The 26,993-nt window shown below is 41.2% G+C and overlaps 1 protein-coding gene and 1 long non-coding RNA gene across 3 annotated transcripts in view; one reads left to right on the top strand and one right to left on the bottom strand.

The window, feature by feature from the left end:
- LOC128113493 (uncharacterized) overlaps positions 1-26,181 on the bottom strand; it is a 129,113-nt gene extending 102,932 nt beyond the window's left edge. The window contains exon 1 of the long non-coding RNA XR_008219498.1: positions 26,088-26,181. This is a non-coding gene — a long non-coding RNA (uncharacterized LOC128113493). The remainder of the gene's footprint in view (positions 1-26,087) is intronic.
- A 27-nt stretch (positions 26,182-26,208) lies between these two features.
- Positions 26,209-26,993, top strand: part of Rnf180 (ring finger protein 180) — a 176,796-nt gene continuing 176,011 nt past the window's right edge. Inside the window, exon 1 of one of the 2 annotated variants that reach the window (XM_052743238.1) lies at positions 26,209-26,368. The gene's annotated coding sequence lies outside the window, so the exon portion shown is untranslated. Of the gene's footprint in view, positions 26,369-26,407; positions 26,664-26,993 lie in introns of those variants that run through there. The other variant, XM_052743237.1, reaches the window with a different exon arrangement.

Here is a 26,993-nt window from a genome sequence, read left to right as displayed (position 1 = left end):
CACTCTGGCAGTCTGTTACTCTTACCCTCCTCACAGGGACTCTGTTGAAGTATGTCATACTGGCTTTTTCCTTTGTTTAAAACTCCCCAGTAGCTTCTGATCTGAGTCAGAGAAAAAAATACATACCCACGAATATGTTTCTGTGCTTGTCCATGTGGGAATGTGTGCATATAAAGAAGCATGCACGCATACATGTGTGTGTACCCTTCCACACTTAGCTCTATGACCTATGCCCAGCCACGCCTTCTGTGATAGTTTACTTCTTCATTGTCTGCAAAGTCTTGGTCCACAACCTGTGGTGTTACTGGGAATTGGTAGGACTTTAAGGGATGGGAATCTAGGAGAAAGAAGTCAGCCAGTAAGGGCAGACCAGCCCTTCTTGTTTCTCTCTTTGGTTCCAGGCCACCATGCAGAGAGAAGCTTCCTCCAGTTTATGATCTTGTTGTAATGTAAGTGCTCTGCCACAGTCCCAATAGCAACAAGGCAAAGTGACCAGGAGCAGACACATCTGGCGCCATAAGTCAAATACCTTTATTCTTCAAGGTGATTTGTCTCTGGTGTTTATGACAATGATATATAGTTAGCACACCCTGAGTCTTTCTGCCCCATTGCTTCAACGATGCTGACATGCTCAATATTCCTTAAACGTATCACACAGACACCCACCCACCTTTGTTCTCTTTACAACCTCCATCATGCCCTTCAAGTCTGAGAGAGGTACTGTCTAGCCTATTCTCAAATTTGAATTCCCCTCTCCTGCCCTGGTTTTATGGCATTTTCATACACTGTCTGATTTGCCTCATCGTTTACTTGTTTACATGTTCATTTCTTTCTTCTCAACTATTTGAAAGGAGTACAGTGTTTTGGTGGTGGCCCTCACTGCTTTGTGGACAGTGTCTGAATTTTTAGCACACAGAGTCTGCTCAGTGGGTAGTAGTATAACTTGGATCTGGAGGGAGGTGATGGGGTCACTAGGGCTCTGATCTCGTCAGTGGGTTAATACATTGATAGGTTCTGGAAAACAGCGGACATGCAAAAGTTGGGTCCTAGTTGAAGGAAGGATGTCAGTGAAATATGCCCTTGAAAGATTCAATTTGTCCGTGTTCCCTCCCTCCCTCATTTTACCTCAGGACAAAAGCAATGCAACCAACCAGCCATGTACTGACTGAATCCTGCAAAGTGTAAGCCAAAATAGACCTATCTTTTAAGTTGTTTTTATCAGCTCTTTTTTCACATTAATGGAACACTGATCAATATAAGTAGTACTTAGTTGTTTTTGTTTCCAACATAATATTTGTTTTTGATTATTTGGGAATTTCACATAATGCACCCCGATCATACTCATTTCTCAGTCCTCCCAGGCCCACTCCCCACCCTAGTTACCCACCCTCACCAACTCCCAAAAACAAGTCCAATTTGTGCTGTCCATATACTCTCTGGAGCATGGTCACACTCCCAGTGGCCAGCCCCTTGAAGAAAAGGAGTCCTCCCTGCCACCCCCGCCAGAAGCTAAGAATTGTGGAGAATCACAGCCTTTCATCACATCCTATCACCTGCCAAGGCATGCAGTCTGAACTTCCAGTCACTAAACAAATATTTATCACATATTAAATCCAAAAGAGGGCAGCAAAGCTTCACCTACCAATACCCTGGGTCAGCAAATCAGAGGGTCTGCCTGATGGAACATTAAGCCGATAATGCTGAGCAGCTTAAGCTCAAAGAAACGGGGCCAGAGAGCTTGCGAGAAAAAGTGGAGAGGAAGGTCCAGGAGGAGAAAAAGACAAGATTTCTTCAGGAAAATGAGACACGTGGATGGGTATACAAAATGAACAAGGGGACTGTCAGGAAAGCTGGTAACTTACAGGAGAATTTGGCTAGTTACCTCAGCAAAGCTGACGGTGATAGATAGAAAATTGTAGCCACAGTCTGGGAACCAGGGTATCTACTCTGTGAGGACAAGTGGGGAATTCTGTAGGTCCTAATAAGTGTTACGTCTTCAAAGAAAACTGTGTATCTCTCAGTTGTTGAAATGATCCACATTTTGTAGGTTGTTAAGCAAAGCAAAGGCAGAAAGTGCTTAGGTCGTGTTATTGCAGAAGAACAAACAGACAGATATTGGCCCTTTTGAGACACTAAAATGGGCTGAAATATTCGCCAGGTGTCTCTATTTGATCAGACTGTCCATTATTCCCAAAGAAATCATTATTAGCTAAATTTAAAAATGTATTATTTTTCAAAAATGTAATAATAAAATACAATTTCTATGCCATAGTCCTTTCTACCCTCTGTTCTAGGTATCTTCAAGTCACTTCTCTAGATCCTTCTGCTTCAGGTTCTAAATACTCAGGGCAGCATAGTTTACTATGGCTGCCCTGTCATAGATGAACTTTGGGTATTGAAAATTTGGCTAGTACATGCAAACAATGACCTGAATTTTAATTTTTAAATTTGTTTTATTAGGGGTCCCCACTCCCCTTGGAGCTCAGGGAATCCAGAAGAAGAGGGGGAGGAAATATTGCAGGAGTCAGAGGAGATGGAGGACACCACAAGAACATGGCCCACTGAATCAACTAAGCAGGGCTCACACAGGCTCAGAGACTGAAATGGTAAGCATGGGACCAGCAGAGGTTTGCACTAGGTCCTGTGTGTGTGTGTGTGTGTGTGTGTGTGTGTGTGTGTGTGTGTGTGTGTGTGTGTGTTACGGTTATTAGCTTGGTATTTTTGTGGGACTCCTAACTGTGGGAGCATGTATGTCTGACTTTTTTGCCTGCTCTTGGGACTCTTTTTCTCCTGTTGGGTTGCCTTGTCCAGCCTAAAGTGTGAGGGCTTTTGCCTTGTCTTAACTGTATTTTGTTTTGTTGTTCTTGGTTGTCTCTTTGAGGATTGCTCTTTTTTGAAGGCAGATGGAGGATGAATTCAGGGACAAAGAGAGGGGGACCTAGGAGGAGTGGAGGGAGGGGAAACTGTGGTCGGGACATACTGTATGAGAGAAGAATCTATTTTCAATTAAAAAAAGAAAAAATACAGAAAAAGCACAGAGAGAGAGAGAGAGAGAGAGAGAGAGAGAGAGAGAGAGAGAGAGAGAGAGAGAGAACAAGCAAACAAAAAAAAAATAACCCTGGCTTTATCCTGATCTGAGCACCAGGAACCCAAGCATCACACTCTATGGTCCCCACCTTAACACTAGTGTGGCTCTTTGATAATGACCAATCAGCCATTGGATTAATCTTAGGTTCAATCACAGTCTCCTGCAAGAAGTTCACAAGTTAATTGAGAAACATTGTCTTGTCTATAGAAGGGTGAGCTGTATATATAGTGTATATATAGTGTGAACTGTAGCCAACACTCAGAAGCTGAGTAGAGAACATGGATTGTTGACTAAGAGGAACTGAGTGGGTCTTCACATCATCTTCTGAAGCCAAACACATTGCCATCCTTAGGTCTTGCTTTCCACATTAGGTCTACTCTATCCAAACACAGCTTATCAAAGGTTATGGCTATGTACAATTTCTGGAAATTTTCACAAAAAGCTTGATGGACGCAGCATGGTCTTGGTTACTGTTGGGACTTTCACTTGTGTTTTGAGATGAGACAGTTTAGCTTAGAGAATAAATACCCATCCTCCTAAGAGTCTGCCCATCTACTCTCTAGAGTACCAGAAGTTCAAATCTCAGGAATCTCTGACTAGGCTAGTGCTGGATGTACTAAATGGAAGAGACAAAATAGGTGTCAGAATTGCTGTAGCTCAGGAAAGATGAGTGTAAGTCAGAAGTGACAGAATTGATATGAGACTAGATCCTGATCATGTGAATCAAGAGAAGAGGTAGAGGAGGCTGGATTCAGCCAGTTCCTTCAATGACAGGAGAAGAAAGCAAGTGAAGTTTTGTCTTTCAACGAGTATAACAGAGCATTGAGGAGAGTCAAGGAGTTTAAAATTCTCCATGGTTCTCAAGTGAACTACCTAGATACCTCCATCTCAAGTCTCAAGGGCACACTTGTATCAGGTCACTAACCTGGGTGAAAGATACCTGCCAACTTTAAGGGTTCAACTGCCAAAGTTCTACTACTCTTACAACATGGTCCTGAGTCTTGCTTACAGTTTATATTCTCTGGCTGCAGGAGGCAAGCTATTCTCTAAATGTTGTCAAAGCAGTTCCCTGATCTTTACTGTTTGTTTTCATGAATATTTAGCCTTTTGAATTTGTGAAAGGATGTTCTGATCCACAAAGTTCATACTTCAGAGCCCCATGAGTGATTTTCAAAATTAATCACAAAAGGTCTAATAATGTCTAAAGTTTACAGTCTTGTACTGGGTTGCATTCATAACTATCATTGGCTACATAGGCTGTTGTCAGAGGGTTGGGCATGTCTGGATGGTTAATCAATAGAGAAGAGCTTGTCACCATTATTAAGGTTATTAATAACACTCAGCAAGAGACACCCAATATCACAGCCTCTGTTTACCCACATGTTCAACATCCCCCAGGCATAGTACCAGGCAATGCATCCCTTTTGACCAATATCTCATATGGCAAACTAAAGTCTTAGCAACAATTTAATTGCAGGATGCCAAGAACTATAAATTTTTTCTTATCATCAAGGTGATCTCATCACTGTCATCTTGATCCATAGTAACACAGTATAAATGACCTAACTGAGACACCCACCCTTATAAACAACAGTGTAAAACCAGTTTCTAGTCTCATAAAATGTAAGCAAAGACTCAGGCCTTATTCCATTTCCTTGGAAGCAAAGCCTGGGATGTTTTCTGGTGAGTCCCCTAGCAGAAGAATAGTGCTGAGATAATACCCTCTGAATAACTTTATAATCAGAATTATTAACTAGGTTTTTTAATGGCTTTGGGGTGTCAGCTTTGTACTTCAGAAGTCACCAAAGGAAGTCTGATAAAGAAGACAATATAATTTTTAAATACGGTTAACATCACCAACAAAGTGAGCCCTTAAGGATGTGGCCCCTGCTAATGACGCACTTTAATTTGATCCCAGAGTAAGTTCCGGAGCTCAATTGCACCATGGAATTGATCTCACCTTGAGATAAGAGGCTAGGACCACATGACAGTTAGTCACTGGTCAAAGTCTACCCTGCCCTGATGGAGTGAGGGATGGCGTGATCCAGACTCCAGGAAGATGGAGCCTATTTCATTGCAGGTCTTACTTTAGAGGAGAGGGCACTGGTGAGTTTGTCAGTTTACAGGTAACAGTATAGCTCAGACAGGCATCAACAGAACTCATGGTAAGGCATTAAGAATATGTAACTCAATGACATTGAAATATTTTTCCGCTCTGCACACATACTTCTTTGGGAAGCTAATAAGATTCCTTCCATAGAAAAGTAGACATGCACACAGCTTTTTGCACATAAAGAAGTTTAATAGGGTAATTAAGACAAATATATATATATATGTATATATATATGTATATGTATATGTATATGTATATATAGCAGTGAGTCTTTCTCTGTCCTGCCAGTCAGCACCCAGATCACAACATGGAGACTTATTATTAATTATGAAAGCTTGGCCGATAGCTTAGGTGAGTTACTAACTAGCTCTTATAACTTAAATTAACCCATATCTTTTCATCTACATCCTTTCTCATGGCTCGGTTACCTTTACTCTGGACTGTCCATGCTGCTTCCTCTCCATCTCCCTAGAGACTCCCTCTTTCTTCTTCTCAGCACTCTCTCTCTGTCTAGAAGTCCCTGTTACACCTCCTGCCTAGTTAGCTTTTTATTAAACCTATCACAGTGACATAGCCTTACCCAGTGTAATCAAATACCTCACAACAGTGTATTAAATAATTTGTGACTTTTCCAAATGTATATTTTATACCTTTAGTTATATAACTATAACTATATATGTAGTTAGAGCAGAGTGAGCTGGACAAACAACTTGTAGTAGTTACCTAATATCTGTTGCTGTGGTGAAACAGTATGACCAAGAGCAACTTAGAGAAGGGAGGGTTTATTTGGGCTTGCTGTTCCAGAAGGGGTGTCCATAGTGGCAAAGAACACACAGCATCAGGCAACTGGAGCAGGAAGCTGACTGATCATATCTGTCACACAGGAAGCAAAGGGATCAAAGGACATGAGGGCAAGTCTATTATAAGTTCTCAGAGCCTGCTCCCCACATCACATTCTTGCTCCAGCACGGCTCAGTAACTTCCTCCATACAGCATCACTCACTGGGGACCATGTGTTCAAATATGTGAATCTATGGTGTGTGTGTGGGGGGGGCATTTCTCATTCAAACAACCAAATAATTCATGTTTTGAACAGAAAAATATTTGCTGAAAATAGTTTATGGTATATAAATATACTTAAAAGTATTAGAGCAAGAAGGAATATGAAAGTTCTCAGTTACCTATGTTCACAGGTGGGCTGAGGTCATAATCATCTGACTCGATTTTTGCATTGAAATGTGCTATTTATAATCTTAAAACAATCATAAAAGTGTACGTAGATCATACTATTGGGGCTAGGGGAAAGGACATGTATAAAAACCTAAGAAAGAACACAGAAGTACTTATTTTACCAAAGCACATATATTAAGGTATTTTTCCCTTCTTATGATTTAGAAGCCTCTAAAGTATGATTTGCAGTTGACAAGTTTAGAGTATTTTTTTTTAAGGATGTCTGACGGTTTTTAATTTCTTGCCTTCTCATTAGTGGTATTCTGTATAACATTATATTATAATGTAGTCAATGAGATCAAAGAAGGAGGTTTTGGTTTTTATGAACTTTTCAAGTAGATCTTATTCTTTTGAGTACATTTTATAATGAGAGGATACTAACTAATCTTTTCAGTTTATTTATTATTATTTGTGTGTGCACACACACAATCATAGGCACATGTAGAGGTCCGAAGCCAACTTTGTGGCATCAGCTCTCTTCTTCCATCTACATGGGTCCTGGGGATAGAACTCAGGTCACTGGGCTCATAGGGCAAACACCTTTACCTGCTGAGTCATCTTGTCAGCCCTTGACTAGCGTTTGAAATGACTTTTAGTTGCCAACTTTATATGTTGGGAGTCACCAGGGGAAGACTAAGAAAGAAGACAATATGTTTTTAAATATGATAGGTTACTATCACTGATAAATTGAGCCGTTTGAGATTTTAATGTTTCTAATACTTGACCTCAGAGTAAACAATGTTTTATTTATTTATTCTTTTAAATTTTCATATGCATATTTAGAATATTCTGGTTACAATTATGCCTCCTCCCGCTTTTATCCCTTTCCCGCTTCTACTACCACCCCCTACTTCCTCTTCCCATTAAGTTCCATCTCAATTTCACATCTTTTTGTTTTACTATGTAACCCACTGGGTTTAACCAGGACCACTTGAGTGGGCCTGGGTATAACATTATCCAATGAAGTATGAGTAACTCATCACCAGTGGCTACATCATGGCAGATAACGACTTCCTCTCCTCCAGCAGCCCTGGACTAGTTCATGGGTAGATCCTATGAGCCCCTCTCTCTTCTAGGACTGAATGTTTATCAGCGGAGCCTCGTGCAGGCTCTACGCAGCATCTGCAGCAATTGCAAGTTCTTTGGTGCCACAGACACCCCATGCCCATAAAACAGCAGTTCAGGGATTGTCTCCTATCATTTGGTTCTTAGATTCTTTATTCTCCCTCTGCTACAATGTTCCCAGAGCTTAGGAGGAGGTAGTATGGGAGTCTCATTTAATGCTAAGCACTTAGCAGTCACTTGTTCTCAACACCAAGACAAGGCAGGAATCTTTGTACTAACTTCGTCACTGTAAAAAGAAATATCTCTGATCAAGGCTGAGAACATCACTACTCTATAGGAAAGCACATAGATATTTAGGAGGCAGTTTGACAACATGTCCATTTAGCAAAACAAAAGTAGTAGGTTGACCCCAAGTATTTAGGATCTCCCCAGCAATGGCCTTTCACCAGGTCTACAGTAATGGACACAAAATCCCTCCTATGGAACAGACTTCAGATTCAATAAAAAGAAGGAAAAAAAATCCATTGGTTGCCTCTGTAACAGTTGTTCCATTACGGTACCCGGATGTACCTCTTGCCTGGTCTACAGCTGAGGGATACTGTTGCTGACTTTTCCACCCCGGCTGCCTTCACCACAACTTCCTGCCCTGTAAAGGCTAGACAGCAGGGAGGAAGCTTCTTGCTCAGTTCGAGCACGGCTCCTCTGCATTCTGCAACTGAGTAATGTAGCGTCTTCAGCGACAGGATCTTACCATTCAGCTCTGATGAGTAATCAATGGTAATGGCCATAATCTCTATAGTCTTGGCTGCCACTTCCTGGCCAACACCTAAGGAGGTGCCCTGAACCTAGCACTGGGATTTTGTATAATAGCCTGTGGCTTCTGAGATCAACATTATGCACATCAACTACATTTAAAGTCTTTTTTACAATGATGTCTTTTAATTAGCTTATGAACTATTGGGTTTCCCCATGACTCCTTCAGGAGTCTCTAGTTTTCGTTCATCTTCACCCTGCACCTCTTCAGCTCCCCCACCTCCTCCTCCCATCCATGTTTAGGCCTTGCCACATCTGTATTGCCTTCCTCTTTTTTCATAGTACATGTGTTCTACCATACCCACCCTCCTTAAAGCCTCTTGAACTCAGAATCCTCCGGTCTCAGCCTCTCAATGGTTGGAGTACAAGCACACACCACCACACCTCACCTAAACATGTGTTATTTTCTTACCACCTAATCATACTATCATGCCATTATGATGACTCTTCATGTTTAAAAAACAATTACTTTAATGCTGAGCTAAACAGTATGGAGTTAAAACATGAGATATTGTTTGCTCAAAGAACACACAGTAATACTCAGTAAATATCCTCACTATATGTTAGTATACCTTCCAGTAAGAAAAAAGTATTTTTCTAATACTTTTAAATCATTAGATTTATATTTTCACAATTCATTTTCTCTACTACAATGAGCAGTAACTTTTCAGCTTGATCATGGCCGTTTTCTCTCATCTCCAATTCCTATCACATGTGCTTCCTTTTGGTGAAGTTTTCTATTTGATTTCTTTTATCTCCCTTTCTCTTTGGTCCCCTTGGGCTCTGCTTCAATTGCAATGATAATACAGAAATGAAAAGTTTCTCACATAGATGCACACAGGAACACACAGAGGATTTGTAAGAGGATTCCCCTTCGGATTATTCTTTGCCCTAAACTATGATAATACCTGTAAAATGTTAATTTGGAACAAGAAGATCACTATCAGTAAGGTTTTTAAAACACTGTATTCCAGGAGCTGGAGAAATGGCTCAAAAGTTAAGAGCATGTTCTGCCTTTGCAGAGGACCTGGGTTGGGTTCCCAGCACTCACATGACACCTAATAACCATCTGTAACTCCCATTCCAGGGGGTCCCACCCCATCTTCTGGTCTCTGTGGCCACTGCATGTATGTGGTTCACATACATTCACGTAAGTGAACCAGCCATAAACATAAAATAAAAATAAATAGATCTTTAAAACTCTGAATTCCAATTCTGAAACCACTTACTAATAAAAGCCCGAGCACCATGGAATTATTTAGAACTCCTTTATATATTAGTTACTCTTGTCACTGCCATGATAAGTATCTGTCAAAAACAAGGGAGGGAGGATCGATTTTGTTTCCTGGTGCTCTGCCTCCACGCACTTGAGCAGAACATTGCGGTGGTGGTAGGGGGTGTGCCACAGAAGTGGGTGTCCACATCACATGGGCCAAGAGAAAGGAGACAAGACAGGGTAGAATGGTACCTTCTTTCACTGGCATTCTCCAGTGAATTACTTCCTTGGATGAACCGCACTATTACTGGCTAGGGACTAAACAGTCAGCCCATGACGTTATAGGAAAAGATTTATATTCGAAACATAAAAAAGCATTCAAATGAAAGGTTAAATTGATAATTAAACAACTAAGCTCATATTGCTAGAATTCTGTTTATTTTAAAATTTATTTACTTTTATCTATTTGTGAGTATGTCTGTGTGTGTGTGTGTGTGTGTGTGTGTGAGAGAGAGAGAGAGAGAGAGAGAGAATATACATGTGAATGTACAAGTGTGTGTGCCTGTAAATAGGTAGAGGCCAGAAGAGGGCATAGGATCCCTCAGAGCTGGAATTGCAGGTCTTGGTGGGGATCCCATTTTTTTTTTTTTTTTTTTTTTGGTTTTTCGAGACAGGGTTTCTCTGTGTAGCTTTGCGCCTTTCCTGGAACTCACTTGGTCCAGGCTGGCCTCGAACTCACAGAGATCCGCCTGGCTCTGCCTCCCGAGTGCTGGGATTAAAGGCGTGCGCCACCACCGCCCGGCGGGGATCCCATTTTAATATGCAGTACTTGGATTTGAATTATGGCCTTCATGTTTGCATAGCAAGTGCTCTCCACCACACTTGTCTCTCCAACCCACAATTTTGCTTATTTTTTAACAATAAGCTGTTCGCTAAATTTGAGTCTATTTTGATTTCTGAAAATTCGTTTCTAGTTCTGAGATTTAATAAATCAGAAGTTAAAGAGGCTGATGACAAACTGGAGACTCATAACCAACCACTCACGATTATTACATTCTTTCCAGTGAACAGCAGGAATCCGTTTGAAAACAGGTGTGCAAGCACAAGTCCACGCCACACAGCTTGTTAGTAGATGGAATGAATACTAACACAACAATAAGACTCAGAACAAAGCCCCCATGACTACACACAGGAAAGGACAGTAGGCAGGGACAAACGTGACTAACTGTGCTGTGAACTCAGTGCCACCACATTCTTTGTCTTTTCAAGTCTTGACAGGAAAGAAAGACTCACGCAATGCAGATGAAACACTATGCTAGTTAAGATTCTCTTTTGATGATCTTATAATATCAGAAAATTAACTATCTCCAAAATTGCCTCTATGCAGGATGTGATGCATATCCTAGGTCAGGTTACTCTAGGTAGCATGATCTCCTGGACTTTCCAGGTTCATGAAGGATACTGTGCAATGTTTTCTGATAATCGGTATACTTTGAATACCACTGCCAACACCAATGAAGAATCTTTCACATCTGTGTTCTACTAGCCAAACATCATGGTTTCAGTCAATGGTAAGGCTAGTCATTCTGGTTGGTTTTTCCAGTCCAAAAAAAGCATCTCTATGATTTAAATCATTAATCAATTGTCCTAGAATAGAGATGAGAACTAATTGCTCTGGTTTGAAAGAACCCTCTAAATTTTGGGTGTTAGAAATGTAATCCTTGATGTCAATAAGCACTGACGTAATCCTATATGTCAATAGCATTTGAGAAATGGGATCTATGAAGACTGGTTATGTGGTAATAGCTTTGTCCTCATGAATGAATTAACACTCTCATGGATTGCTAACTTACTGCACAGGTGGCTCTGTTATAAAAGGGAAATCTCTTTGGCACGCCTACGTTGTCTTGCCATAATTTGCCCTTTGTTATACCATGGCCCATCAGAAAGACCCTCACGATATGTTGAGGAGATGCCAGCAGCATGCCCTTGAACTTTCCAGTCCCCAGAACTACATGCTAAATAAAATTCTAACCTTTATGAACATTTTACTCTGCAATATGTACTTCTAAACCGTAAGACTTACTAAGACACCGACACACATATCTGGCACACCGTTTTTCCTCCTTGCTAATTACTTGGTTACTGGATGGTCCTTCTCTTCTCACTTACTAATCAAATACTCGATTCTCTGCAATAAAACTGTCAAAACAGAAGAATGTTTATTCATAGCATGTCAGCTAATTCCGTCCTTCTAGCTTTCATATTTCACATCTGTTCCCATCTCTACCTGGTCTTTACTTCAGGAAACAGCCTCTCTGGAAAACAAACTTTCTGTCCATTCATGTACTCACCCCTGAAGCACTGAGAAAATGGCCCAAATTTTTTAGAAATAATAAAAAAAGAGTTTCAAATATCCCAGGGTAAAAAGAGTCATCATCTCCCACTCTCCTGGAAGGATAGGCACTGGCTCCTGGAGAGGGGTTTTCATTGGTGAGAAAAGTGAGATGTGAAAACTTAAAGAACTAGGTAAATATTACACTGTTCTGCAGTGGATAGAGAGGGCAAGAGATGAAAAGACTGTAGGAAGAGGGGGCTAGAAGAAGAGCAGCCAGAGGTTTGGCTGAGGTAAGTGACAGAAGGAAGAACACAGGGGAAGCCAGTGAACACCGACAGGACTCAACTCATGACGGGATAACCAACTGTGATTTGTCATTTCTCTGATATGTGTTGTTATTATTATTATTATTGTTATTATTATTATTATTATTACTAGTGTGTGTGTGTGTGTGCGTGTGCGCGTGCATGTGCGTGCGCACACACACATGCATAGAAGCTAAAAGAGGATTTCATATCCCCTGAAGCCGGGAAACTGTGAGTCAGTTGCCTGATGAGGATGCTGGGAACTAAAACCAGGTCCTCTGGGAAGAGTAGTAAGTGCTCTTTGCGGCCGAGCCATTTCTTCATCCTTATCCCCTAGATTTTTAAAGCAAACTACTATGTGTGGCATTAAGGAATCCATAAAAACCACAGAATGCAGAACACTTGGCATGCTTCATTTCTTGTGAAAATAGAGAAACACTGAGGGAGGAGCAGGGAGTTGACATTTGGGTTTTACAAACGTTCATACAGATCCAGCTTTGAGTTGGGAGAGACGGAGATTTGAGATATTAAACGGGAAATGGAGAGGGAGCTGCATGCTTTGTATGAGAAACACCACAGTTCTTTATGGAGCAAACACATAATCCTCAACAGGAACTGACTAGCTTGTCTAAGGAGTGTTAAAAGCATATGGTTGGCTTACAGTCTTCTCCCATTAGTCGTTTTTGCAGTAAAATTGAAAACATTTGGTGCCTTGAAAATGTGTTATTTCTTCATTTTTTTTTTCCAATTATATTTTTAGCTACCCGGTTTCATCTTCCAGGTGTGCCGTACCACCACAAGTACATAGCTGAATTAAGAAACACACGTACACTAAGAAAAATAACAGGGTATCGGGAGCTGCAAAAAGTTAAATATTTAGATAACCTAAAGACAGGGGCTCACCCTGTAGCCCAGATTGGCCTGGAACTCACTATGTAGCCTTGGCTGGCCTCGAACTTGCAGAACCTGCCTGCCTCAGATTCCTCAGGATTGGAATCACAGGGGTGAGCTACCACATCTGGCTCCAAATGCTCTTGGTTAGGATTAATCTTCACCTATCTATTGGTAACCAAATAGGATAAACTCTTGAAAGCATCTTGTCAAACTCCAGGAAACAGAAAACACAGGAATAGCAGCAAATGCTCCCAAATGGACAGAACCAGGGTTCTTAAAATATTGTTAAGTTTGTTCCCAAAACAAAACCAATACAATGGTGACCAGCTACACAAATGGCCAGTCACACATTTGAATTCCAGCCTTCCTTAGTTTCTTGTCCTATAGCTGAGATGAAACACTCTGATGAAATAAACCTAAAGAAGAGAAGGTTTATTCTGGCTCAGGGTGCAAGGAGCCTGATGCAGCTGGCCACAGTGCATCCTCTATCAAGAAGCAGAGAGCAAATGAACGAATGTGCTGCGGTTCGCTTCCACATCTCCATTTACACAATTCAGGATCCCAGCCAGGGAGCAGTGCCACCCACACTAGGTGGGTGTTCCCACCGCAATGACTGCAATCAAGACACCCCCACAGGCATATCAAGAGGCATCTCCCAGGTAATTCTAGATTCTATCAGGTTGACAATTAACGCTAATGACCGCACAAACTCACAATTCCACCTGCCTGTTTGGCTTTTTCTCCCCCTTGACTACCCCATGGGACCTCAGATTTCATATCTGCCATCTAATACTTGATCTTCCTTTCTAAAATCTGGTTCTCTTCCAGTGTCCTTAGTTGAATTTTAATGCTACTCCCAACTAGTCAGTTATGCAAACCAGAAGCAACATGGCCGTCATAGACATCAGCTTTCCCTCCCTGCCCATTTGTTCCCTCGGGTCTTTCAAATATGAAAGTAACTCCTTTCCTGTCATTACTCCAGCATTTTTTTCTCCAGACTACTGGAGTACCCACCTACCCAGTATGCCAGAGTTTATCTTTAACTTTAGCTTTCCACACTTTTGTCAGAGTGAGATTTTGAAAACACAAACCCTACTGCGTCCACTAAGTTGCTTAACACTTCAATGAAATCTTACTACTGTAGAGCCAAAGAACAAAATATTTAGCACACCTATTGAAGCTCTTTATACATTGCCCGTCTCATTTTATAGTACTCTCACTCTGGCTGTGTGTGTCACCCTTGTTCATTAAACTTACCACTTATGACCCAGCACTAGGATCTTGGCATAGACTCTATCATCCATTGACGTCACCTGTAGCCTTTCAATTCACCAAAAACCCATTCTCTATTTCAGACACATCTCAATCATCGCTTCCTTAGAAAGACTCACTGAGCTCCCACATTCAAATCCTAGTATGTTGTCTTGTGTTCTTACTTTATGTTACTTTGATTTTACTTTCATGTGGACAATTGTTTGACTCACTTCTATAATACAGTATTACTTTCAGGGGAGTAGAAATCATTTTATTAACCCCTACATTCTCCAGTACCAGTGCAATATCTGATTATTGACAAAAAATATGTTTAATATCAAAATGTGACTTTATAAGGATTACTAAAATCCTGTGTTTGTTGAAAACCTTAATAACTCAGATAATTTTCTTTGCATAGATGGCAAGTGCAGTGTGATTAAAGAGTAAGACCAGCCAGGCGGTGGTGGCGCACGTCTTTAATCCTAGCACTCGGGAGGCAGAGGCAGGCAGATCTCTGTGAGTTCGAGGCCAGCCTGGTCTACAAAGTGAGTTCCAGGAAAGGTGCAAAGCTACACAGAGAAACCCTGTCTTGAAAAACCAAAAAAAAAAAAAAAAAAAAAGAAATATGACCACCAGAAAAAAGCTATTGCAATGAATGCTTGGTACTGGTCCAGGAAATGGAGGACTCCTCTATACCTTGCCAAGTGATTCAGTATTTTGTGCCTTTGTACCCATGGGTCCTGGGTTGCTCCTGTGCTCATGTTTCCACATGGCTTTGCAATTTGCTATCGGTGATGGACATGGTAATGCCTCCATCCCAAGCACTAATGCCTCAGGCTGCACAGGGCACTCCCCCTTTATTTTGTTGTTGTTTTCACAGTCACTACAGTGTTTTGCATGGAAGTGAATTCTATTCATTACTTCATACAATTTGAAAGAGTTTTTCCCCTTAATATAGTATTTCTGTAGTACAGATCTTAAAATGAAAAAAAAAAACTTATCTTCACATGATCAGAAATGACAATGCACTAGCAATCATTTGATATTTTCCTGTTCCCACAAAGCTGAAGCCAAACAGGCCAGTGAGTAGTGGGTACTGTCTGGAAAATATAGGCCTAACCTTTATTGTATACTTCGTTTCTCAGACACCATCTGGACTTTAAGTTCTATCATCATGTTTAGTTCAGGCAAGTTTAGCTATTTTTTTTTCCAAAAAGGCACAGGCACTTAGTGAAAGAATCAAATAATATCATTATCAGTGTCTTTCATACCAATTGATTGTATATATTCAAAATGATACAACTGTCAAATACAAATGCCCAATTTCATGGGTACAATAAATCGAGAACTTTGCCATACAAGTTGTATTCCATCTGAGAAAGTTTCATACCTTTTTCTTCAAGGAGTTGACAATATAGTTTTCTTTATTCACCAAGTAGCTAGCACTAAAATTAGCAGATGAGATTATTAAACTGAAAACTTGGGATTACTTCAACAAAGGACAGGAGAGACAACCATTCATAATACTGAAATCCACAAAGAGCTGCATGAAATAATTCAGACAATGCAAGTGCTGATGTTTTGGTAAATCTGTAGATTGTGTTTTCATGGTGTTTAAGACCATGACTTTAAATGCTAAGATACCCTGAAGGTTTAGTCTTTTGTAGGGAGAGTAGATGGCAGTCTGAAATTCAGTGCTTGCTGTCTTCACAGAGTGAGCTAGAGGAAGAAGTATTATGAAGTTTACTTTAGGAAGGCAGCACATACAAACCAAGCTTTACCCTCTTTTTACTTCTCATTCTTTCTGATAAAAAAATGCTTCAATCACTTATGTTCTGAAATGAAACAACAAACGTGGAACGGAGCCCATAGTATTTGAAGATGGAAGAGGTAAGTGGTGTCTTTGAAACCAGTAATAGTCTGTATTAAATGAATGAGTTTTCTATGTAAGATCACTTTGAATTATCAACTTAACAAGGTAAGGTAATGAGCATCAGACTCTCATTATTGGGTGTCAATAATCTGAATGAGACTACCTAAATGAAGGGTTAGTATTAAAAATATATAATCCTTGACTGTTATTCTTAAATTAATGTTATCTCTACTTAATGATCATTATGATAATTGACATGCTACAATAATAAACAATTGGAGTAGAAATTAATATAATGACTATATTGTTTAAAAGACTTTTTATACTGTATGTATTGAATAATTACAACAGCTGATTAAAATGTATTATTTACAGTAAGTCATTTTTAGAACTGAAGAAATATTGTGTCAAAGTTATTATGTAATTTTTGCCAAAGATCATGATGCTTAAACTCATAAATTTCAATATTATTTGGTAGTTTCAAAATATTATGCTTTTTTTCCTTTGCAAGAAATGCTGTCTATTAGTGTATTTTAAGGATTGAAGAATGACAATTCTTGATAAATGTATTCTGGCTTGAGTTTCAGTAACACTAACACTATTTATTTATAAAGCTTCTGTAATGCAAAGGACACTATCATACATTCAGTCAAAGCTGCAGCCTATAGAATGGGAAAATATTTTTACCAACTCCACATTTGTAGAGGACTAATATCCAAAATATATAAAGAACTCAAGAAACTAGATTTCAAAAACCCAAATAATCCAATTTTTAAAAATGGGGTACAAATCTAAACAGAGAATTCTCAATAGAGGAAACTCATATGACTGAGAACCACTTAAAGAAATGTTCAACATCCTTACCCATCAGGGAAATACAAATCAAAACCACTTTGAGATTTCATCTTACACCTGTCAGAATGGCTAAGATCAATATCACAAATGACAGCTTATGTTGGCGAAGATGTGGAATAAGGAGAACACTCCTCCACTGCTGGTGGAAGTACAAACTTGTACAGACCAATGGAAACCAATATGGTGGTTCCTCAGAAAGTTGGGAATCAATGTACCTCAAGATCTGGATCATTCTTCGACATATACCCAAAGCATATTTCATCTTATCAAAGAATGCTTGCTCAACCATGTTATTACTGCTTTATTCATAATAGCCAGAAACTGGAAACAACCTAGATGTCTTCAACAGAAGAACTGATAAAGCAAATGTGGTACACTTACACAATAGATTGTTGCTCACCTGTTTAAAAAACTGACATCATGAAATGTGCAGGCAGGTGGATGCAACTAGAAAAATTCATCCTTGAGCGAGGTAACCCAGACTCAGAAAGATAAATATGGTATGTATTTGCTTATATGTGGATATTAGCTATTAAATAAATGATAGCCAAGCTACAATTCATAATCCGAGAGAGGTCAGGTCTAAAGGAAGGAACTAGGAGGGGCACATGGATCTCCCTGGGAAGGGGAAATAGAATATATTTTATAAGTGGATTGGGGACAGGTGGGAACTGGAATGAGATGATCAGGTAGGGAGGCAGAGGGAAGATCAGGGTAAGTGAGGGAATGTGGGGAGAGACAGCTGGAATTGAGGGACATTTGATGGGTAGTATTGAAATATAGTGCAGTCAAAACTTCCTAAAATATGTGAAGGTGATCCTAATGAAGTCTTCTAATCATGGGAGATATAGAGTCTCAACTGGCCATCTCTTGTTACAGAACAGGGCTTCCAGTTCCAGGACTGAGTTACATCCAATTGAGCTGCTGGCCAAAGGAGTCCCATGGAAATCCCCAAATATCCTAGGCTGTTGCCAAGCTCATAGGTTTCTCTCTGCAAACAGATAGCTGGGTCCCATTGCTGAAGACAGCACACACATAACTCATTGAACATGAAGAGGTTGATCTGATGCCTACATAGAACCTTCACCTCCACCTCCATCTTTTAGTGTCTTTGGTATGGGAAAGTACTCTGCAAGTTACAAAAATAAAATAAATAAAATAAAAAAAAAGACACCAAGACCAACCTAGCCACAAAATCTTTGATCTACAATCTCTCCTACCTGCAAAATATGCTTGGGCAATGGTGGCATAAAACTTGTGGGAGTAACCAACCAATAGCAGATTAGACTTAAGGCCCACTCCATGAGATGAAACCCATACCCAACACTGCTTAGGTGAACAAGCACCAGAGATCAGATAGCCTAGAGACCTAGGGTAAAACCAAATATTACTGGTCTAAAAAGCAAAAATCAATAAAATGATTCCTATTTTTTTTTCTGCTATCCTCATAAATCAGTGCCATATTCAACTATCATCAGAGAAGTTTCTTCCTATAGCATATGGGAACAAATATAGAGACCCACAGCCAGACATTTCACAGAGAGCGACCTTGGAACACACAGCTCTAAGTGTCTCCATCAAATCCCTCTCCTCAGAGCCCATGAAACCATGCAGAAGAGGAGGCAGTAAGAGCCAGAGGGATGGAGGACACCAGGACAACAAAGCCATCTAAATCAAGTGAGCCAAGGTCATGTGAACTCACAGAAACTGAAGCAGCAAGTACAGGGCCAACATGGGTCTGCACCAGGTCCTCCATGAATACAGTATAACTTTCAGTTTAGTATTTTTGTAAGACTCCTATGTGAATGAGAGGGTCTTTGATTCTAGTGCCTTCTCCTGGGGCTCTTTTCCTTCTGTTGGTTTGCCTTGTCCAACTTTGATATGAAGTTTTAAGTTTTATCTTATTATATTTTATTTTGTCATGTTTGGTTGTTATCTCTTAGAAGCCTGTTTTGTTTTTTTTTGCTTTTTTTTTTTCTAATGAGAGACAGAAAGGGAGTGGATATGGAGAGGAGGGAAAGTGAAGAGGAACTGGAAGGAGTAAAGGGAGAGGAAACTGTAATCAAGATATACTGTAGAAGAATCTATTTTTAACTAAAGAAAAAAACAGTTGTCAGCTAAATAAAAAAAGAAAAATATATGTTATACATCTAAGTTTTATGCAGTAACAATATGATGCTAATAGGGCTCCTGATTTACTGGATGGAATGGCCTTTACTCTAGTAGTCATTGACGAACTGCAATGATAACATCAGAAAATTCCCCTTTTTATGATGTCATATGACCCCAGTTCATTTTAGAATGTGTCCACTTAACTCCTACTGTTCATAAAGGTAGAGCAGAGTTCAGGAAAGCTCTTTTCGCCTGTCTTCCAGCCGGTTACCTATAAGCACTGACAATCTCTTCAGTAGCTCTGGTTCTAGCTTTAAGACTAGTCAGCTGCAGGGATATACACACACTCAGGTTAACTTAGTGTCTCTCTGGCCTTCTTGCTGTTCTGTCAAACCTAGGCTCCACAGATTGCCCTTCCAACTAATTTTTCATGACCTCTTCATGTCATGGTCCCTTGTCCCTTTATCATTCTTAATTTCCTAATCTGACTTTGTATGAATCAGGCCACTGTATTTTATTAGTTTTCCTCCATGGAAATTGGCATATTGTTTTTGGTTCTGCAGACATAGAGTATTGGCCTGGACAAAAGGTAAAAATGGTTGGCACACTGATTTGGCTCAAAATAATGGCTTTGATATTCCTAATCACATTTCTCTGTGTCTAGTGGTGTCCCATCCCCAAACTCCATATCTTATTTGTTCAAGACACAAAGCCATATCTAAATCTTGGGGCTTAGTGTTCCCTCCTTTTCTGACATGTGAGCTCAGTCATGTAGCAGACTGCCTGTGACTTTGCAACCCTAGATGAACTAGAAAAGCAGGTGGCAACTACCAGAGAGGGAACATAGTGCCTAGTATTTCCTGTTTCTCTGTGATGCTCTGATGATCTCTGAATGTACCTCATCCTGGAAATGGACCATAATGATTTATGTCTTACACTAACAATGACTGGTGTTTCCTAAGTGGTTAATATGTGCCAGGTAACCTTTCAAAGCACTCCACTTGGGGGAAAAAAATCACCCAAACCTCCTAACTCTCTAAGTGTCATTGTTATTTCCCTTTTCAGATGTGAATGCCACGATTATACACTTGAAATGGTAGACTGGGATCCAAGGGAAGGCATCATGGCTTCAGAGAGCTACATCTCTGCTGTTCTGTGCTCCTTCATGCAGATCCATATGGCCTTCCTCATTCTCCTGAGCCTCTTGGCTGCACTGGATACCATGTGGTTATTCTTCCAACTCTCACAGTCTTTTAATACAATTTCATTCTAGATTTAAAAAAGTGCTAGAATTCCCACACCCATCCAAAGATTCTCTACTTTTCTCCTGGTGAATTCAAAATTTGAAATATCACTTCTGCTATGAATGATACTGATAGAAACCGAAATACTTTCCCCAAAATATAAAGACCGTTGATTTCAAAACAATCCAAGTGCAGAGGAAGTCTCTCCCCCTTCCCAAATCAGAACAGTGACTCATAAAATGAAACATCTTCCTTTCCACTCTTTGCTCCCTTCAAACGGGATGTGAATTCTGTTCCATACAAGAGATGCAATGCCTGCTTATCACCTCAGAGAAAGCAGCACCAGATGACTCTGTCAGCCGCTTTTATTTCCATGAATTTACCTTCCCGTACTTTACTACCTCTTCTGTACAATCCAGAGAATGATCTATGATAGCTGTTTGTGGTTTTGAATGAGTGAGTTTGCTTTGTAGCAAGCAAAATCTAAAGAATAAAGAGCAAGTGATAGATAGACAGACAGACAGATAATAGATAGCAGAGCATCATCAAACTGTGTGCTTAAAACATCTAACAGAAGTTAGGAAGGAAGTCAACTGGAGTTCACAAGAATGTATCCTCAAGTATCGCTTCCATGTAAAAGAATGAATAATAACAGACAAAGGTAACACCATCAGATTTGATGCTCACTCACTGCATCCCACAGAAACTCACTGGGGAAGCTTGGGCAGGCAGCTGGAGTTCTTGATAGGGCTGTCTTTCCATGACTGAGTTTCTCACTGCTGAACCTCCGTGCCCACACCCCTAGCTTCTCTTTTTCACCCCACGGGATAAATAGTAACACCCACGGGATAAATAGTTACACTTGTCAGGAATGGTTTACCTTTTAGCTGTTCTCAAGAGCACAATGTTTCACTCTTGTGTTCTTTAGTTGGTTGCTCTCTCCTCCCTGTTAAAAGAGTTAGTTGGCATCTTATCCCAAGCCTAGGAGCCTTGGAGGACACTTTGAGACAAATATTCTTTGGTCTGAAATGGGGGTGGTGGCAACTCTGCTTCCTGAGTTATTTTCTCAATAGGTTGGAACAGCACATGACAATTTACCAACATAATGTCCATTGCTCACCTGTTAAAGCCTGGAGCTGTTTTCCTTTGTCACCTCCCTAAAGTGTATTTTTCTTTGCTGGGACACCATTTACGGCACACTTGTACACCACAGCCTTGAACTGCAACTGCCTTTCTTTCAAAATGTGCACTGCACCTGTAAGTGAACAGCTTTTTTTTTTGTTACTCTATCTTTTGTTGCAGGAATCTGTCCCAACTGCAAACTTTGGCATTCATAAAAATCTGTCTTTCATGCCCATCAATACCATTACATCAAACCTCTTATTTTGAACGGCCTGCTGTCTTCAAAGCAAGTAAATATCCTGCTGAGGACTCAAGATTGATTATGGCACATAGTGTTAGGCTTATAAAGAATATTTTTCTAGCATTGGTTGAGAATTTTAACTAAAGACAGAGGTTATATAATTTAACAATCAGACAGTGTGGTTGCCCATCCCTGTCCACAGTTTCATCAACTTCAAAATCAGCTACCAAGACCCCATTCCAAGAAATTCAATCTTCAGTTAAACCAGAAAATATTAAAAAAAAAAAACTGTGTTTATAAGGGAAGGTTTCCTTTCTTGTCAAGAGTCCTTAAACAATGTAACAACTACTTATACTACATTTACATTGTATTAAGAATTATAACAAATCTAAAGACCATTTTAAATCTGTGTGGGATTGGGGCTGGAGAGGTGGTTCAGTGGTTGTGAGAGATGGTTCAGTGTTTGTGAGCACTTACTGCTTTTGCAGAGAAAATAAGCTCCCAGCATCCACACCAGGTGATTCACAATCAGCTGTAACTCTATCTTCAGAGGATCCAACATCTCTGTCTGGACTCCCTGGGAACCTTGAGTCATAAATGCACACTACCCCATAAAAAATTATATAAAATCTAAAAAAGAAGTCTGTGGTGGCAGGCTTGGTAGCATAAACCTGTAATCTCAAGTACTTGGAAGATTGAGGCAGGAGGGTTGCATGTTATAGGCCTGTCTGAGCAGTTTAGTGAAACTGTCTCAAAATAACACAAGTGAAGGAAAAAAGAGATGTAGCTCTGTGGTAGAATGCTAGTTCACCATGCATAGGATCCAATCCCTAGAACTGAAAAAATTAATAGTGTATAGGAGGATATGTGTGGAATACATGGAGATACTGCACAATTTTGCACAAGGATTTTGAGTTTTCCCAGGTTTGGGTATTTGATGGAACCCTGGAACACTCCATCCTAGATACTGATGAATGACTGTACAAAGGCTATTATTATATATAAAATTTAGAATGCTTAAGCAGTCAGCTAGCCACTATGAGATGAGAAGTAAGGTTGGCAAATATTTAATTTCAATAGTCTAATAGTTAAACCACATTTACTTATCCCATGTCTAGTAGTCATAAAGTTATTTCTGCCCTTTTGCTAAAGAGTAAGATGTTTTCCCTAAAATATTGGAAAATCAGACTATTGTACTATTGTGAATTTGTTAAGATATTTGTTAGGGGAAAATATTTCTTCATTTCGCATTACAAGGGGACCAGCAGTTGACAATGAGAGTATGTAGCCCATCAAGGCAGGGAAGTCCTGGTAGCATACCTTTGATGCAGCTGGTCACATTGTACCCACAGTGAGGCAGCAGAGAGGGTGAATGCTCATCTAACTTTCTCATCTGTAGAGTCTGGAACCCCAGCCCATGGAACAGTGCTGCCTGCATTCAGGGAGGGTCTTCTCTCCTCATAACCTACTCTAGGTTATTCTTCATGGACATGCTCATAGGCTTGTCTCCTTGGTGATTCTAGACTCTACTCTGTCTGGTTGACAGTCATTAACCACCAATGGTGAGGATTTATAGGAACAGGGGTAGCTGCTTCACCAAAACACTCTCACCCCAGCATAGTGACATCCTTGGAGCTTCCTGCCCAGCGCCTCCTCTCCCAGCGATTGTTGGGTACATTTATAGCTAGGGAGAGCCCCAGTCAGTCTTGTTGGTCTTCCTGCATCTGGTGAGTCTCATTAGCTCCAGGGTCTTTTGAACCTTCCTCTTCCTCCAGGAGGGAGTGTGGGAATTCAGAGGCAACAATTCTTCCAAAGTTCAATCTTAACTGGGCATCCTATGCTTTGATTTGCCGAACTGTCACCCTATCATTTCTGACTATTCTGTGACTTCATGGGCAAAGCTAACTGGATTTATATTCCTTAATTAGGAAACATCAAGACATTGGTCATGTTTCTTCTTTCGGGGCTGTTTATGAAATGCAAGGCCCTTTAAAAGTTCTTTGAAAAGTAGGCATTGACACTGTGGCTAAATAATATATTTTTCCTTCTAGAAGGTGCCCATGCCCACCTTCTGTTTTTTACATGGCTACTTCCTCCAGTGGAAGGTCAGTCCCTCTCAGGCTTCAGAACACTTTGAAATCACCTATTATCTCACCTTTCTGACTCCACACAGAGAAAGGTTTTGTTTCTAAAGCCAGATTTGATCTACCTTGGGTAATTCACAACAACCTCCCTATTCAGGTTTCTAGCCTCAATTAAATGAGTAAATTCCTTTTTGCTTTATAATACAGGACGTTAAAGATCATGGGACTATGCTATGAACAAATAGTGAGGGTGTGTCTATTTTGCCTGCCTTAATTGTTTCGAATGTGACCTTCAAGGTTCGTTTATTAGAACCCTTACACGTCTTTGTTATAGTATGGGCAAGAGGGTATGGAATAAACTTTGAAGACCTTGTATAGATGAAATATTTGTAGCTTCCCACTTCATGAATTTCAGTACTGCAAACAATTTCCCACAGAATTTATCATGTATTGTTTGTTTTTAGAAGTTCAATGTCACTTTGGCTTCTGAATCCTCATACTGTTCTATTTTCTCCCCTGCTGGATGCTATTTGGATTTATTTTGATGCATGTTATTTACCATTTCACAGTTAATACAGTTTGGGTTGGATCACTTCTGTCTATCGAGCTGAGAGCTTGTGTGGGTTGTCTTCCAGTTCTCAGGACTATTGTCCAGGTTCTGTATTTGACAATTATTTTTCTCTGTTTGATTTATTGGCTTTAGCTATTTGAAAATCCCTTGTTTAGTTGCCCTGGATAAAACCTACAGTTGCAATACTGAAAAGGAGTGGCAAGAATAGGTGTGCTTGTCCTCTTCCTGATTTTAGTTAACAGCAACCATTCTGTCCTAAGTGGTTATGGTGTGAACAGTGGGTGTCTCACAGATACCCTTTCCTAGGTTGAGGAAATTCCTATCTGTTCTTGTGCGTGATCATGAAAGGTATTGTTGAATTTTGTCAAATGTTTTGAGGCTGGCATTGGTCCTACAGGATATGAGAAAGGGGAGATCAAAAACCCAAGTCTAGGTGTGTGTGTGTGTGTGTGTGTGTGTGTGTGTGTGTGTGTGTGTGTGTTAATGGCTTTCTGCCCCCAGCAATAGGCAGTAAGTCTCCACTTCCTTGTGGCTTTTGTCCACAGCATTGCATTTCCATTTCTCTCAAATGTCACTCATTTCCCCTACATGTGGCTGGCCTCTGCATATCTGTCAAGCCATGAAGGAGAGAGAAGGTTGGGGAGCTCACTCTTACGCTCGCAAATCAATAATTACACAGAAGAGATGCAATCCCTGACTGCAATTGAGACACCTTCAGAACAACAGAAAAATTGAAGAAGGGGAAATCATTGGACAGGACACCCTAAATCCAAATAAAACTTCAATCCCTCTTAGAATTAATGGTCTCCCCAGCTCTAGAGGCCCGTCTCTACCCAAGCAGTCTGTAATAATTTTTCAGTTTACTGTTTTCCTGTCTTTTGACTCTTTAGTGACCCACCAGCCTTCCCTTCATCTGTTGAGGATCATTTCATTATTGTCCTTTAGTTCATAAAATGGGATACTATATTACTTTTGTATGTTATACCACCCTTGGATTTGTGAGATAAACCACACCTCGTCATTCTGCATGCTAGGTTCCTTTGCTAGTATTTTGTCGAGGATTTTTGTCTAACATCCACCGAAACATTGGTATGTTGATCTGTAATTGTGTGTGTGTGTGTGTGTGTGTGTGTGTGTGTGTGTGTGTGTGTGTGTGATGACATTGACTTTGTTGTCTCTTTCACTTTGAAGGTTTTTTGTTGTTGTTTGGCAGTGGAGCCAGGGTCTGTCTCATGCTGAAGCCCAGGCTGCCCTTCAACTGTGTTGTTGCATTTGTGGGTCTTTAACTCCCGACAATCCTCTTCTCTTGGCCTCCCTAATCAGTACCAGGTTCACAAGTGTGAGCACCGAGCCCAGCATTGTTTTGGTTGTTATTTCACTTCCCGAAGGAGAAATCATTGGAAAGCCCAAATAAGACACTCCAGGCAAGTGTAAACTTTTGTACTTATCAGTGAAAGCAAGATATATTGGGGGATTTCCTTCCACTTTCGATCCCTATTCCCGAAACCAATTTATCAAACATGCTTTGAAGATTCGGAATCTTAGTCTTTTGATCAGCTATTTTAATTGCCCCGAATCTAAAGTTTATAGACTGACTAGTAAACATTTACTCCACAGGGCCCCTTCACTTCCTGAATAGCACTCCTGATTTACCTGGTCACCGACTCACCTCTCAACTGTAATTTGCCAAGAGTCAGATCTCTTTAGCGGTTAATCTCGGTTGCGCATGGGTGGAACCCCAGTCACCAGAAGGTAAGCGACAGAGACACATCAGGAGGGAAAACTAAACCCAGGTAGCGGTGCCACCTTTAGAGTCAGGGATGAGGAGGGGTGGCCATCAGGACGTCTGCCGATTTTAAGCTGGGAACAGACGCAGCACAGAGCTTAGAGTCTGCACTCCAGAGGCGCTAGGTGAAGGCTGGGGAGAAAGCACAGACTTTGGTTGCTCCGGTAAGGGGCTGAGCACAGGCGGGGGGGAAACTTTCCCACGGCCCCTGTGGGCCGTGCGAGCGGGGCCTGCGCGGCCGGCGGGTCTACGCGGGGTCAGGCTCGGCGCCGCCCACGCGCGGCTCGTGGGAGAAGCGGAGCGGGCGCGCAGGCGGATGCTGGGCGCCGAATCCCAGGCCACGGGGTCGGGCTGCGGGGGCCGCTCCAGCGCTTTCCGCGGGGTTTGTCTCCTGTCGCTTCCCGTCTCCGGAGCCGGCCTCGCCGTGGGTGCTGGGAGCCGGGCGGGGCGCGGACGCAGGTAAGAGCGGGTCTGGGCCTGGCGTGGGCCCGGGGACCCGGGGCTGGACGCACCGCCGCCTCCCGCCGGCCTCAGGTGACAAGCAGAGGCTCAACTTTCGCACCTGATGGCGGGGCCTGGGCAGCGGCGCGGCCGGCGTGGCCGGGGTCTGGAGCCGGGTGGGGCGGCGGCGCCGGGGGCGTGGCGAGGAGCCCGGAGGGTGGGAGCGGGGGCTGCGCGCCGCGGGTCCCCGGCCGGTTTCCAAGCGCCAGGGCGAGGGCGCACACCCCCTTCGGCGCCCCGCTCCGCACCGACCCACTTTCTTTTGTCTGGTGCATTTCAGTCCTGGCG

Source organism: Peromyscus californicus, unplaced genomic scaffold (assembly GCF_007827085.1).
Source record: "Peromyscus californicus insignis strain IS unplaced genomic scaffold, ASM782708v3 Scaffold_18__1_contigs__length_77618521, whole genome shotgun sequence".
NCBI classification, from domain to species: Eukaryota; Metazoa; Chordata; class Mammalia; order Rodentia; family Cricetidae; genus Peromyscus; species Peromyscus californicus.
Note: the sequence above shows the minus strand (reverse complement) of the source record. Positions and strands in the feature narration are given on the sequence as shown.